Source organism: Vidua macroura, chromosome 11 (assembly GCF_024509145.1).
Source record: "Vidua macroura isolate BioBank_ID:100142 chromosome 11, ASM2450914v1, whole genome shotgun sequence".
Classification (NCBI taxonomy): Eukaryota; Metazoa; Chordata; class Aves; order Passeriformes; family Viduidae; genus Vidua; species Vidua macroura.
The window spans coordinates 14,278,216-14,293,760 of NC_071581.1; the positions used below are offsets into that span (position 1 = coordinate 14,278,216).

At 45.4% G+C, this 15,545-nt stretch overlaps 1 protein-coding gene across 1 annotated transcript in view; it reads left to right on the top strand.

The window, feature by feature from the left end:
• Window positions 1-15,545, top strand: part of NECAB2 (N-terminal EF-hand calcium binding protein 2) — a 73,495-nt gene that overhangs the window by 21,214 nt on the left and 36,736 nt on the right. The window lies entirely within an intron of this gene.

The window sequence follows — 15,545 nt, forward strand, 5'->3', positions numbered from 1 at the left end:
TAAGACTGTAAAAACAAGATAAAATATTTATATTTTTCAAAGAAAGAAACTAAACTTGTTTCCTCTCTCCTGCATCCTGTAATCTAGTTGTAGGAAAACAGCAGAGTTTAGATCTTGCAAAAGGTTTTCCTAAGCTGGAAATCAGAGGGAAAATTTGGTTTTCTAGCATTTAACTGGAGGGAGAATTAACTGAAAAGAAGTTATAAATGTGGGGCTGTCCATAGCCAGGAATATTAAATCCTCCTAAATAACAAGAGCAGCATGAGAGAACGAGGTGCTAAATGCTGAAATCCTGGGGAGATGAAGGGGAAAGGAAAAACCAAGCAGTGGGAGGCGTTCTCGCAGAGCACTGTCTGCAAAATTGGCTGGAGCAGGACACAGAGCCTTAAAAACTTTTCAAACCCAATTGTTGCTTTCTAAATGAGGTGCCTGACATTTTAAAGGTCAGCAGCCAGGGAGAAGGTGACTGCTGTTCAGCAAATGCAATCCGACTGTGCTCGCTGCCTCGCCGTGTCCTTCACATCGGGGCTGGGGCTGCCTGATTGCCTGCAAAGACAATTTCTGTAGATGTTTCCTAAAAAGGTGCATTTGTGATACCCAAACGAGGAAGGACACCTGGTACTTCTCCTATTTCCCATTTCCCATTTCCTATTTCCCCTCCCTCTAGGGGGCTAATAAGGGGGCAAGTGGGCAAAGAAAGACGGATGGGAGGTTGAGGGTAGATTTGGGTAGAGGAGGTGGAAGAAGAAAGTGTCTGTTGGCAGACCAAGGCACCAGTTAAGAGCAGAGGTACCTGCCCTGCTGACAGCTGGGGCCGGGGGTGTCACATGTGGCACCTGAGCATGGCCCTGCTCCCTCCCGGCAGGCTGAGCCCTCTCCAGACCCAGCATTCCCTGGCTGAAGGCTCAGGCTGCTCACAGCAAAAGCCGGCTGGGGGCTGGCTGCAGCTGAAGGAAAGATTTAGCAGGGCAAACAGATCCACGTTTTTTTCAGTATCAAGAGCCTTAAAACCTGGATCACTGGGGCCACTCACTCCCTTCCCCTGTGCTTTTTCTGAGAACCCCACACTGACCTGAGCAAATGTATTCGTACAGCAAGTGACTGGATAACCAAGACACTGTAAAAGAAAGCAGTTTTCTTATAATCATAAAGCAGTACAGAGCAGGACTGGGCCATTGCAGTACAGCATGAGCAGGGTTTTTTTTTTTCTTTTTACTGTCTGTCTTCTAGAATTTTAAGCCTGCAGTACGTATTTCTGTACTGGACTGCTAAACCTTTGAATTGTCAGCATGCTGAGCATTTTGATCCTTTTATAAAACAAGAATGAGGATTAAGCGTTTCTCACTGCACGGCTATTGCAGCAGCACTGGGTGCAGATTCACAGAGGCTGAGCTTGCACCAGGAGCCACATTGTTCTGTGGCACAGCCATCCTGTGGGATTTGGGCAGGGAGGAAAGCACCGAGCCCATTGAGAGCTTCCTCTCTCTGCAAAAGCAGTCAGTGTGCTCCGTGAGAGCAACAGGCAAGGTTTGGAATTAGCTTCTCCCTAATTAGGGTGGACAGAGAAGGAAACAGCAAAGGTTGTGTCATCTCCCACACCAAATGTCACCAAGCCCTCAGTCAGATACGTCCTCTGACCAGGCACCACGGCATGGCCTGAGCAGAGCCCTGGCCCTCACCAACCCCACTGGTTTTGCAAGGACTGTTTTGTTTCCTGTCTCCGAGCTTATTATGTCCTCTTCTTTTTGTATGTAAATGAAACACAAAAGTTTCAGGCTCTCCTGTGTACAAAGAGGCAAACAGGCCCCTTGTGAGAGGGGAACGCTGCTGAATTCACCCATGGCTCTGTGCATTGAACCAGTCTAGAAATCCAGCCCGTGCTAATAGTTTGGGAAGGCAGGAAATTTTAGTGGGTTTCCTGCAGGCAAAGGAGAGCCTGCAGAAAGCTGTGCTCCTCCAAGGCTGTGATGATGCTTATCTGCTTTCTGGAAAGCTTTTTCATGGCAGGTTTGGCACTGACATGTGAGCTGGTAGTGCTGGGAGACAGTAAACCTCTCTGTAAACTGCTGCTTTGATGAAGCTCTCAGATGAGCCTTCTCCTGTACCAGGATGCTTCCTTCTTCAAATGGGTCCAATCTCTGCTAATAAATCACCTCCTCCACACGAGGAGGGTTTGATCAAACATCACAGGAGATATCATCAAGGGCTAAACCTACCATTTTCTATTCTATTACCTAAAGTTCATGATGCTCAGTGTATCAAAGAAGAACAGAGTTCCCTCAAGTGTTTCTATTGGCAAGCCAGGCAACCCACAGTGAGTTGTCCATGTGCAGAGTGGCTCCTGAGTTTTCTTTCTTGGTTGCTGGGTTATCCTTACTCCTGCTGTAGTACCTCTGTACTCCTGAGCAGAACACAGCAGGGCTGTGATCCCAACTTAGGGCTCCTCAGCTCTGGGAAAAAAAAAAAAAAAGTGTTAGGAGTTTGGATCTCCTATGAGTATCTTGTATAGCATTTCCTGGCATGGCACTTCTGTGAATCTAGATGCTGTTGGGTTCTGGTGGGAGGTTTTTTGGTGTTGTTTCTTTTTATAAAAACTATGAAAGGATTCCAGTGATTTTCTTACCAGTGCCTGGGGAAGCAGAAGAGAGCTCATCTGAGTTTATCTTGGAAACTGTTAAGCATCACCCTAAGGGCTGGAGGCCCTGAGTGCCACTGCTCTCCTGTGGAAATTTGGTTCTGCCAAAAGGGTCATGTTTCACCCTTATGTCAGACAGCTTGTGTGTCTTGGCTTTCACGGGCCACATTCCCCTTTTTCTCCTCCTTCTGCACAATGCATTGCTTTCCCAGCTTGTTTCTCATGCCAGAGTCCAGTGCTTCCCCCCTCTGCTCTCCAGACCTCACCTTTGGGCTTTGTAAGACCTTAAAGAGAAGAGATGAGAGCAGAGCTCCCTGTGCAGAGGCTGCAGACAGTGCTGTTCTGCTGGGTTTCAGCATGCCAATGTGAGCAGTGCTGCTCTGGGTTCCCATGAGGGCACCACTCAAATCCAGCTTAAACCTAGATGGTGCCTTGGGGAAGTTCTGCATCACAAGGTTCTGCAGAAGGGTCTGGAAGCATCTCCCTGCACTGCCCATGGGCCTCTCTGTGGGCTCTGTCTGATCCCAGGCTCTCAGCTGTGCTGGGAAAGGCTGTGTGCTGCTCCAGGTCGCATGGCTGCAGCAGATGCTGCTGAGATGGTGTGGAAGAATTGTGAATTCAGCAAACACTAAGTAGCACACGGCATTAAAAATTCACAAAGACATCTCTGAAACACAGTCTCCCAAAGAAGCATTTTGATGAGCTGCAGCAGGGCTGGGTGAGTGAGTAGGGAGACCCTTCCCCAGTACTGTGTTAGGAAATAGTGCAATGAACAAGGCACCCCAGTGGTCTGAGCATTTGTGGTTCTCAATTTTTAATGGAAAAATTGCAGCAGAGAGTTTTTTCTCTTCCTTTCCTATTTAGGAACTCAGTGACTTGTTCAGGTTCACTGTGGAAAAGTAAACTAAAAATTGAGAGCCTGTTGTCAGTGTTCAGGGGAAGATACAAGGATTAAACTGAAACAAAACCTGAAATACTTTAGGTCTGGGATTTTAAATGTTACTTTGAAAGTTTTCTTTAAGAAGAGAAGCCAGATGACCCCATTTTTCCCTGGAAAAAAAAAAAAAAAAAACACCAAAAAAAAAACTTGTAGGCATTTTTTCCAGTGACGGGTCAGTGGCTGGGATGCTGAGCACAGAAGGAACTGGAGATGCTGAGATGGGCAGGGGCCAGGGGTGCTTCACAACAGGAATCTTGAGTTGGCACACAAGTTTCCCTCTGCCTTTTGTGCTGGTGCCAGGGTTTGCCTGCTCTCGCAGTTGGCTCTGGGCAGCACAGGCAGAGGCGCTGTGGGGATGCTCCGCTCTCGCAGTGCCAGCCGTGACCTACTTGTGAAAGCTCCTGCTGCAGTGACTCTTGTTCTTATCGTTTTCATCATTTGTTTCATTTGTGTTTTTTCATTTGTACTTTAGTCTCTACTACATGGGTCATTGCAGAAAAGACAGCAAAATACTTTATCTTTCTCCTCCCTTAACTGAAAAGCTGGATAAGAGTTCTGGGGGGTTTAATAACCTACTTTTGAAACGAACAAACTACAAAAAATAAACAGAGAAGTTATTTGTGCTGCAGCTTTGTTAAAAGTAGAAATCTGTGATTAAAGAGGTGCTAGTTGAATTTGCTGGAGCAGAAAAACGTTTTTAGGTTTTGTTTCTTCTCTGCAGTCTTTTCAGAGCAGATGTGCCTTCCCTCCAGGACTGCTCTGTTCTGTGCTGCTCAGACACTTTGCTGGATGAAAGAGTGTAGAAGAGACCTGCAATGTTTGCCTTAGAGATGTTAAACATCTCTGACAGGGCTGAGACACCAATCCTGCCCTGGACAAATAGCTGGAGACACTGAGCATAGGGCTTACATTTTCACTGTGAAAATAAACGGGAAATGCAGAAGCTTATTAAGTGGAAGCATAAAAATAAGAGCAACTGTGGATTGAGCGAGGCTTGGCTTGGCTGCTCTCCCTGTGCAGCCATGGGGAGCCAGGACAGACCATGCTGGAGACCTGCAAGGGCATCCCATGGTGAGGGACCACTCTGGCTCTCATTTATACTGAAGCAGAGACTACCCAAAAAAAAATTAGCTTTTGGCAAAGAGGTTTCTCAGAGAGGGACCATCAAACATGAGCAGTTGTTTTGTTTAGAGCCTGAAACTTTTTTTAACAGGGATTTTGAGACCATTGAATTTCAAGAAATGAAACATCAGTGTTGCAGGAGATCAGTGTTGTAGGCTTCCACCTGGACTTCACAGTTCAGGAATTAACATGAGGAAACAAGTAATTAATTGTGCAGGTTCTGCATTTGATATTCAAGCACCTATTGAGCCCTGGCACAGGGAGCTGTATGTCCTGTATGCTGCAGTGTTAAAGCAGTAGGGAAACTTCTGCCTTCTGAGAATGCAAATGAGGAATCTGCTTTTCGAGTTAGTTTAATTTGCTGTCTTCATCTCTGCACAGCTTGTTAGCTGAATGGAAAACTGTTGATGCTGCCAATGCAATCTGGATATTGTTTCATGGGACTGCAGAAAGCGATGAGTTTGTAGCTCTCTAATCTGCAGCAATTTGCTGCTAATTTGTCAACAGTCAACAGCTCCAGTGGCCACCACATGGAAACAGCCCTGCTGCCACTGCCTTCCTCTGGTGGGTGTTAGTGGAAAGTCACTTAGAGCACTGCTTCTCATCCACTGCAAGGGCTTTACTAAGCACAGAATAATGCTTATTTTACAAGGGGGAAACAAAATCACAGTAATCTGTTGCAGTAACAGAACCCTGGCTGCGTTTTCACACTTGCCCACAGTGCATTCCTGCACCACCATCACACAGGAACCCAGCACAGTCATTGCACCCTGGGCACTGCTTTTGGCTGTTGTACTAAATCCTTCAGTTAGGCTGAAATGCAACTTCTGCTGTCAGAGATCAGGAAATCAAACCAGATGTTGTTTTACCTGTAGCATGTTTTACCTTAGATGAACACTGTGTTTCCCTGGGTAGGGCAGCAGTTGAAATGCTCCCCATGGCTCCTGTCCAGGCTGTCCCTGGGATAGGCTGCTGTTGTGGTGTGGCAGCAGTGATCCCCAGGAGCAGCTCACGGGGAGCTGGGGCAGTGATCCCCAGGAGCAGCTCATGGGGAGCTGGGGCAGTGATCCCCAGGAGCAGCTCACGGGGAGCTGGGGCAGTGATCCCCAGGAGCAGCTCATGGGGAGCTGGGGCAGTGATCCCCAGGAGCAGCTCACAGGGAGCTGGGGCAGTGATCCCTCCCAGAGCAGCCTCTGGCAGCAGCACCAGGCTGTGCCCAGATCCAGTGTGGTGCTGCAAGCCCGGCCAAGAACAGCCTCAGCCCCAGGGAGGTTCTCTCCCTGCCATGCCCTGGCTATACCAGGACCACACTTTTGAGAGGCAACACCATGCAGTCTCATAAGTTTTTCCTCTTTTGCTCAAACACTTGCCTCTTCCTCATTTTGAAGCTGAGTGCTGGGTATAATGAGCTGAAAATAGTGCAAAACCTGCCTTGGCCCTCTGAAATATTCATCTATCTGCACGTTAAAAAAGCAAGCAGGAAGGCTGGTTAATGAGGAGCAGAGGGGAATTTGGGCTGTTTGGTGCCTGTTTCTGAGCTTTCCAAGAAATCTGGATTTAATAGGCTGTTGCAGAGCTGGGGTGCACTGGAGTCAGGAGTGTTGGCTTCTGCTTGATTGAAGCTTCCTGATCAATCATCCCAGGTTTATTTTTTCTCTTAGCGTTTCTGACAAATTCTAATGATAAAGTTTGAAAACTTTGGAGCTGGCAGTTTCCCTGGAGCTGGTAGTTCACAAATGTTTCAACCAGCCCATTCCCACTCGGGCACGGCACAGAACTACATACATTGCCTTTCTAAATCTGGGATCTGAGCTGTCCTCAGTCAGAAGTGGGGACATTAATTTGGCAGGGGACAGTGTGAGGGCCCTGTATAGGCTCCAGTGTGTTCTAAGAATACATGAGGTTCTGTCAGTGAGTAATGGTGTTCCCCCACCTCTTAAGATGAAGCACCTGCTATCTAAAATGTTCTTCTTTCTCTCTTTCCTGTTTGCCATGGACATGCATCCACTGCTGCTCTTCCAGGAGTGTGAGAGCTGTGCGAGCCCCATGGGCTGGGTTTGCTGCTGTCAAAGCACTGAGCTGCTCCTGAAACTCAGTGGGATACACAGAACATCTGACCTCTGCTCCAGCACCAGAGCAGCTGTGCCCTTGTGTGCCTGTTCCAGCAATTTTCTGAGAGTATCAGTTGTACTCTCCTGGTCTGTCTGGGAGCAGGAGGGAACTGTAGCTTCAGGGACTGATTTCCAGCAAAATAAAGCTTTTGCTGCCCACCTGGAGATGGAAATAAAGTGAATCATAGAATGGTTTGGGTTGGCAGGTACCTTAAAGCTCATCTAGTTCCAATCCTCTGGCATGGGCAGGGACACCTTCCACTGGACCAGGCTACTCAAAGCCCCATCCAGCCCATCCAGCCTTGCACTGAGCACTTCCAGGCATGGGAAGTGACCTGATAAGCTTCAGAAGTGAAATTTTAACTTGTCCCTACAGAGAAACCCAGGTTTCCCTCCTTGCTGCTGAAGGCCAGGCACTGGTGTGTGTGTGTGACCCATCCTCAGCCAGCCTGGGCAGAGGGGACTCTGGAAGATGTTACCCAGGGTAGCTTCTCAGAAGCTTTTTCTTCAGATATGGTGAAGATCACTTGGAGTTCAGAAAGGCATAAGCTCCCTCAGATCCCATGTTATTCCTGAAGGGGAGCACACCAAGTGCTGTAGTGGTTTTACATCTCTGCCCATCACACCAAGACTTCTGCCTCTCAGCAGAAACCTCCTCCAGTGGGAAGCACCTGGAGGATCACCACGGCATGGCAGGAGTGAGAGCCCTGCAACAGCTTGAAACCATGCATAGCTTTTGATGTGTGAGTGGGGAATTGCAAAAGAGTCTCCCAAATAAATCCATTGCACTGCTTTGATGTGGCAGGGCTCAGGAGCAGATTTAAATATCTCTCCGTGATTCCCAGGCCGCCTCTATTCTGCACACAAAGAAATGCTTAACCTTGCAGGGAATTATGTATCACACTGCAGTTTGCTAATGCATAAAAATTAGCTATTTTTTTGCATAGGAAAATAGCAGCTATGCTATTTAATAATTTACTATAAGTATTCAAATACCATTTTTTCCTCCTACTATTTATTTTATTGTATTTTTCCTTGGCTGTAGTAATTCTTGTCCAGAATAGTTATTTTTAGGGCACTGCAGGAGACAGGTTCTGCTCTCTTTTAGCAAGATCTCTCTGTAATAATTTTGTTTAAATGCAAGGAAGAAGTTTTGAAGTCAGGATTTACTGGTCTGAGATGGTTGAAGCATAGAGTGATCTCATATTAACAACAAGCTGTGCTGTCTTTGTGTTTCATTTTCACTTTAGATCAAATATTTAGAGAGGCTGCTAGTAGCTCATGGGCTTTGACAGGGGTTTGGTAGAGGAAAGTTTGCTGATGTTTTTTAAATCACAGAATGATCAAGGTTGGAAAAGCCCTCTAAGATTACAGAGTGCCCTTGGAGTCTATCACTGTGTCCCCAAGTGCCACATCTACAAGTCTTTTAAATACCTTCACAGATTGTGATCCCGCCACTTTCCTGGACAGTCTGTTCCAATGCTTGACCACCCTTCTAGTAAAGAAATTTTTTCCTAATATCCAATCTGTGCAACATGTTTCAGGAAGGTGACTGAAGAAGGGGTCTGCAACAAGGCTGCCTGGGCAATAAACAGAAATTTTGGGGATCAAATGGTAGAGATCAAAGGTTGATGATGTTGCAACCACTTCTCTCTGCACAATCTCCTCTAAAACAGAAATTCTGTGTAGCTGTGTCTGCAATGTCACATGTTACACCTAAGAGTTCAAATTAAAAAAGAAGGTGGGACATGTGGGGAGGGGATATACTGAAGGCATTTCAATGAAGAAGGAAGTAGATGTTCAGGATGACAGACAGGAGATGAGACTGAGTAGCAATGGAGAGAGGAAGGCAGGTGTTTGGATATGTGGAGAACCAAAGCCTTTGGGAGAGATAAGGAGGCTGTTTGGGTCAGGAGGCTGCCAGCTCTGCACAGGAACCTGCTGCTTTGCTGTGCTGGCCTGAGCTTGTGGACCTCACAGGGCAGGGACTTTAAATGAGTAAATAAATCAAAAGTGCTAAAAAACTATGGTTGTTCAAAGTCAGTCATCCATTTAATAGCACCCAATATAAAAAGGCAGTCTCAGGTCAACTAAGATGAAAACCACCTGAGAGGCAGTGGCAGCTGTGTCTGGAGCTAAGCTGGGTCTGCTGATGGCTGCAACAGCTTGGAAACAGAGATCCCCTGATGGGGGAGAGTGAGGAACAGAAGTGAAGGTATGTCCCCAGTCCCTTCAGCAACCCCTAGAACAGCAGTGTGTTATCAGCCTTATTCTAATACTAAATCCAAAGCACAGCACTGCACCAGCCTCGAGGAAGAGAATTAATTCTATCCTAACCAAAACCAGGACACTCCACTATTTATTTATTTAATACTGTATACTTTTGGTACATAGCCCAGAGGTCTGCTTTGTGCTACAACACTGACCTTGGTGCACAGCCATCCCCACAGCCCCCCGTGGCTGCCCAGGCTGGAGCCCAAGGAACCCATGGAGAATCCAGCTATTGCCTCTCAAAATGAATTCTTTGCCAGGTGGCTGCTCTGGTTTCCTTGCCTGAGTGTTTCCCCACTGCTCTGCCCTAAGCCAGACCAATATGTTCACGTACAGGCTCAGATCACCTGCAGTTCCCATCAATTACTACAGAGCTGAAGCACGTGGAGGGGCTGACTCAGTGCTTTCCTTGTGCTGCTACAGATGTGAGGCAAATGCATTGAAATCAGCTGTTGACATTCCTTTTTAAACTGAGAGCTAATAACTTGGGTAGTGAGAGGAACATTGAAACACGGTGCCTCCTGTTTTCTGGAGGAAAATGGTGGCTGGAGAAAGTTTCATGGGCTACAGGCATTTCTGTCTGAATCCACTTCTAGCTGTTTGGGTGACTTTTGGTATAACCTCTATTAAGTAGCAATTACATTGAACCTAGCCAGGCTATTTACACCCTGGGGAAGTCTAATTCCAGTACTTAATTTATAAACAACCAGGAATTTCTGTGGAAGGCATTCCTAGATACCTGTGATCAAAAGTCCAAATTCAATATAATGGGTGAGCACAGAAACCACCACCCACACACACACACATTTAAATCAGGTCATTACAGCAGGGTGAGAAATATGTGGGAAAAAAGTAGAGTCTTCACAAAAGACAGTGAGAGAAAATGTGTTATATCAGTCCTGCCTGTCTCCCTACCTATCAGCTTACATTTGATAACTATCTATAGCTGCCATTAAAAATAATTTCAAAATTACTTCTAACTCTAGGATGACAAAAGGCTTGATTTCATGATAAAAGCTGAGCAGCTTGGGGAAAATTTTGGCATGCTAATGGACACTGCTTAATGCCCAGGCAATTTCTGATGGCAATGAGGTGCAGTTTTCTGACTACAATGGAAATCCCATTTTTCTCCAGTCCAGGTCCTACAGGGAAGATTCCCAGCCATTGTCTGCCTGGTGCATGAAGCATTACCCATCACCCTAGACAAGAACCAGGCTTTAAGTCATGCCTTAATATCTTATACTGACTGATGTGGTGATTTTGAAATGAAAGTCTCTTTTCCCCTATTTTAATGGAAATGAAAAGGCTAATTCAGTCACAAAAAAGGATCCTCAGTCCTTCTATCAAGTGCCATTCGCAGATTTTGGGTATGTCCCAGTTTCAGTTGTACCACAGAACTTCATCCTATGCTGCAGAGAAAAAAGGAGAAGTGTAATATATACTAAATATTGTGTTTGATGAAATCATGCTTTGATGAAGACAAAAGTTAGCCAAATTCCCAAAGAAGAGACGATCTTTACTCCTGGGGTGAATGACTAGGGAGAGGAATTGGCTGTCTTCTTAAGGCATGTTCTTTCATTTCATCATGGCTTTGTGCACCCAGTGTTTCTCCAAGGCCTCATCCAGGCCCAGGAAGGAAAGATGTTCTGGGGAGATAAAAATCCCAGAGGTTTTCATGAACTTCTGGCACAGAGAAGATGGTGATGCTGGAGGTAGAGCTGCCTGAGGCACTTGCCAGTGAGCTTTGGTGCATGCGCCCAGCCTGCCCCAGAATGAGGAGTGCTCTGGGCTGTGCCACAGGAGCTGTCCTGGGCTCACTGGCAGAAGATGGAAGACACCACCTCAAAACTGTGTTCATGGCAAGAAGGCAAAGGAGGGGGTCATGCCCAGCACACAGAAAAGCATCTATCAAGTGTTTTTCAATGAGTTGAGTGAGAAAAACCCCAGATCCTGAAGTTCAATCCCTCTCTTTGTATGAGAAACTGTCTTCTCCTGTACCAGCCTTTGCATTCCTGTGCCAGCATCACCCAGGAGGACCCACCAGCATTCCCAGCTGGCATTAGAAATGCACAGGAGTGTTTCAAACAGCGATTATTCGCTATATTGGAAACATCAATATCTCTCTCAGGTTATCTGCTTGGTGTGGTACTGACCCTTGTGAAAACAGCTGTGCTGGACATTAGTTAAGTTTCAAAATTATGGAGCCATTCTGTAAATTTCTTTCACTAGAAAATTACTGTAATTGTAGTAATTTCCTTGTAATGATGTGTGCTACATCTCATTAGCAAAGGCACTTGCAGGGCTGCCTTCCACCCAAACGTGGGCTGTGCTGCTCCTGCAGAACCCCCGTGGCTCTGCAGCTTCGGCCAGGTCTGGAGGTGAATCACCAGCCCTGCTTCCAGCTAAATGCAATTGCCCCCACCAGAACACTGTGAGGCTGGAATTGAAGTGGGTGGATAATAGTTTTGCCTGAGTCACTGGTGAGGAGCTGCAGATGATTTTTAGAGTGAGCTGGGTGAGGCAGAGGACACACCCCTTCTTTGCCCAGTGGAAAGGTTCATCACAGATCAGATCTGAGGGGCTGGAGGTAATTTTCCCCAACAGGATGGAAAGCTCAAGCCCATATTCCCCTTTGTTTAAATGAATAAAGTCCCTCCTCCTGGCTTCTGAGGGGGCTGGGTGACAGGATCAGGGTGGAAACCAATCCCTGTTCTTGCTGGCTCATGTATCTGCACATGCATAGCCCCAAGAAATAAGAAAAAATAGTTATCATTTTTATTCACAGGCCCCGATAAAATCCAATTTACTTACCCATAGCTGTTGGGCACTTGCAAGTAAGCAGAGCTTAGAGCATTTTAGAGCTCGCAGAGCAATAAAAGTAAGTAATGAAGTACAGTCATAATAACAGCTAGAAAATATATTCATAATATACCTGGAAAATATATGAGCAGCCTCAACCTCATGTAATTGAAAACAGATTTAACAAACTCAGGCTCAGAACAGTGACCTTATTTTGTAGCTGTTTTAAGCCATTTGTATCACTGAGTGAATTTCCAGAAACTCAGCCACCAGATTTCCTATACTTTGGACGATTTATGATCTCCGTTTGATTTTTCCCTGGGCTGTGTTAGCGAGTGAGAACGGCTTGATTGTGTGAGTTAGAAGGTGTAAAAGCCACTTCTGGACTCTGCACATTTTCATGATGGCAAATGGAGATATAATAACATCCCAGCTGGGGGTTTCTGATGCTCTCTCTTATGTCCTTCTCTCTTCAGTTAGCTCTAACTTTGATAACTCTGTTGGGCTGGTAATTTGCTTTGGTCTTTGCCTGTGATTGAATTATTTTGAAAAGCTAGGGGAAAATGAAGATTGCACTCTCAGGAAGAAACGATGGCAGGATAGCTATGGCCTGATTATCTCTTTTCTCAGCAGATCAGTGCGAGGGAGGCAATTTCTAGTTAGTGGCACTTGTCCTTGCTGGCAGCTGGGTGTTAACTTCAAGTGCTGGGTTTAGAGGGGAGGGAGGGAGTCAGTGGAAATAAGTTGCCTGCCTTTAGTATGTTTGCCCAGATAAAAAGTCACAAGTATTTGTGTAGATCTAGATCTCTAGATTTTAAGATCTTTATGATCTAGATATCTTTGAGATCTCTAGATCTTAAAAATGATGGAAACTTTATTTGGTTTAGTAAGATATGATAAAGAATCTCAATTTTTCCCTTATGCTTCCTGTCAAAAGTAGCTCCCAAGGGCTGAAAGATCCCAGAGCAGCTCTACAAGGCAGGGTGTGGATGAGGCTGAACCAATTGAGGCTCTGCCTGTCCCTTTGGAGAATTTGTACCTCATGAACCCAGCAGCTTTCTGCAAAAAGCTGCTTTTTGGCAGTCTTATCCATTCTCTACTGAGTGTAGACACTTCTGCTGTCAGAAAAAGCTGGGACTGTCCTGATAAGGCTCCTCCTGGACCACAGGGTCCCATCAGCTCTTACTTATCACAGCAACTGCCAGCCCGGGGACCTGGTGTTGGTACCATTGTGGTCAATCCTCCTCACCCAGGTGTTTTTTAACAGTTTAATCTGAACTCACAAATCCCAGCCCCTCCCTTCTGCTTCCTCTTATCACCCTGAAGTTTCCTGAAGGCATCTTTGCCTGCTGGGCTCCAGAAACCCAGGCTCTCAGGCTGTTCCACAATTATAGATATGCAGCTCAAGGATTATCTCGTTACTCAGAAAGGCTTTTGCTTTGTGTGTTTGCAGACAAGTATTCCAGTTTATATTAAATAACCATCAGCTTTAAACTGACTGGTACTTGGTGCTGGTGGCTGGGGGGAGATGAAAGTCCTGAGCACTGCTTGGAAATAAAATTGGTACTTTTATTCAAATTCTGTGGGGTCAGAATGCTTTTGTTCAAGCAGTTCTGTGGGGTCTCCAGACAATAAAAATTAAATAAAATTCACTGTCACCTCCTTCTTCCTCTAGATCCTTACATCATTCCGTTTTTTCATTACTTCAGGTTGTTAAATGCCAACTAAAATTCAGTGTATGTTGGTTTCCAGTGATCTGACCTGTCATGGTAGTTGGTATCTGTCTACCTGTTCTCTCTGGACACTCTGAGATTGGAGTCAGAGCAGTGTTTTGACACAGATTTTAAACAAAGATATTTCAGAAGCTGCAGCAAAACTGCATCCTGGAACACATTACTGAAAAAAAAAGTATCAAAAAACCCAGAGCAAAACAAATCGAGCAAGAGTAAAATGAAAGATAGAAGTTATGAGATATAAACTAGAAAAAGGGTGTGGATTTTTGGCCTTAAACTTAGCAACACCTTTGTGGTTTTTAGAGTTAAGCAAACTGTAAATTCAGATCAAAGTACTCTCCTGAAAAAAATATCCACTTCACTTTGCAGTTTCTCTTTCCCAGTAAGTTGGTTTATGTGACTTTCCTGGGAATTTATTTCTGCCGCCCTGTGTGTGGAAGGACAGTTTGAAGGTGAACAAGCACTGATTTATGGTTTACAATAAAGTGTTCTATATATAAAGAATTGTTTAGCCCTTGTGGGATAGAAAAGCTGTCATCCTTTTGATCTTGGAGCTTGAAGACGTGCATTCATTGCCAGTCAGGATCAGAAGAAACCAAACCTTGATCTTAGCTAGGATACTGCATAAATAGGAGCACTGAGGGGGAAAAGCTTCTTATGCAGTTGTGCAACACGGAGAGGTGGAGATGAGTGGTGTGGCTGGGGCTCCTGCTTGGACACAGCCTTTTTATCCCCTTCAGTGACAGAATGGCACCACAGGGTGAACCCCCAGGTGACACTGCGGGGATGCTTCAAGCAATGGGTTCTTGCTGAAGTACAGGTGCTTTAGTGTTCTGTAATAAGGAATACAGAGCAGATTTGGGACCCATTCCCTGAGCTGTGCATTGCTATTCTGCACCCTGCCTGCTGCAAAAAAGGTCACGTTTTGGGGGAGGAATGGGGAAAAACAATAAAGGCAGCTGGACCCTGTCTGTAGCCATTGTGGTGCTCTGGAAATGGTGCCCTCTTCACCCAGTGTTGCTGTAGACGGTTCTCCTGCTGTGCTCCATTCATAATTGCCAATTAAATGGGCATCTTAGACTCACTTTATCACTGTTCTAAATCTGTCTGTGCCAGGCAAGGGAAACTGGGTTAGCATTTGGCAATGCAGGTAAGTTTTAGGAGCAGCAGACTTACTTTGGGTAAGAAATATTGACGTGTATGTGGAGAGTTGGCTAATTTTTTGTTCTAGCATCATTTCCTGAAAAAGAAACAATAGGGTTTATTATTGATTTGATTAAATAATAAATGATACATTCTCCTACCACAAAGTAGGCAGAATTTCTAGTCTGGGACTCTTCTGTGGATATGAATGGAAAGATTTTAAATAATATGTGACCTGGGGTAGTTATTCCCCCCGCCCAGGCACTGCTGCACACCAGAGTGTGGTGTCAGCAGCTTGGACAAGAAATGATAAATTAAAGTTTCTTTAGAGTTTCTTTTGTCACTGTCCTGTTGCTTTATTGCTGAACTTCACAGGAGCTTTCTCACAGCCAGCTCTGTTCCTGTTCACAGAGCACAGAAAAAGGCTCCAGATTTATCAGTTAAATGTAAGCCTTTGTCACCTTATCAGTGAAATCAGTGAGAGTCCTTCTTTTAGCCCCTTGTACTTGAATTTGATCATTTCTTTTTCTTCTTGGTCATTTAAGGAGTCCAAAGGAGCCCCAGCTTTGAATGAGCACTGGGACCAATATATAAAATAAGAAAATCTATGGCCAGATTTCCACATCAGTGAAACAGCTTCCATTTAACATCTCTGTCCAGAGCAGGGACATGGACTGTGCTGGAGAGAATGCAGAGATGGCAAGAGATACTGCTGGGTCTGTTGTAATTCCAGTCCAGGGTCTTTTCCTGTCTAATAAATGTCCCTTAATGAGCATCCTGCATCATTTGAA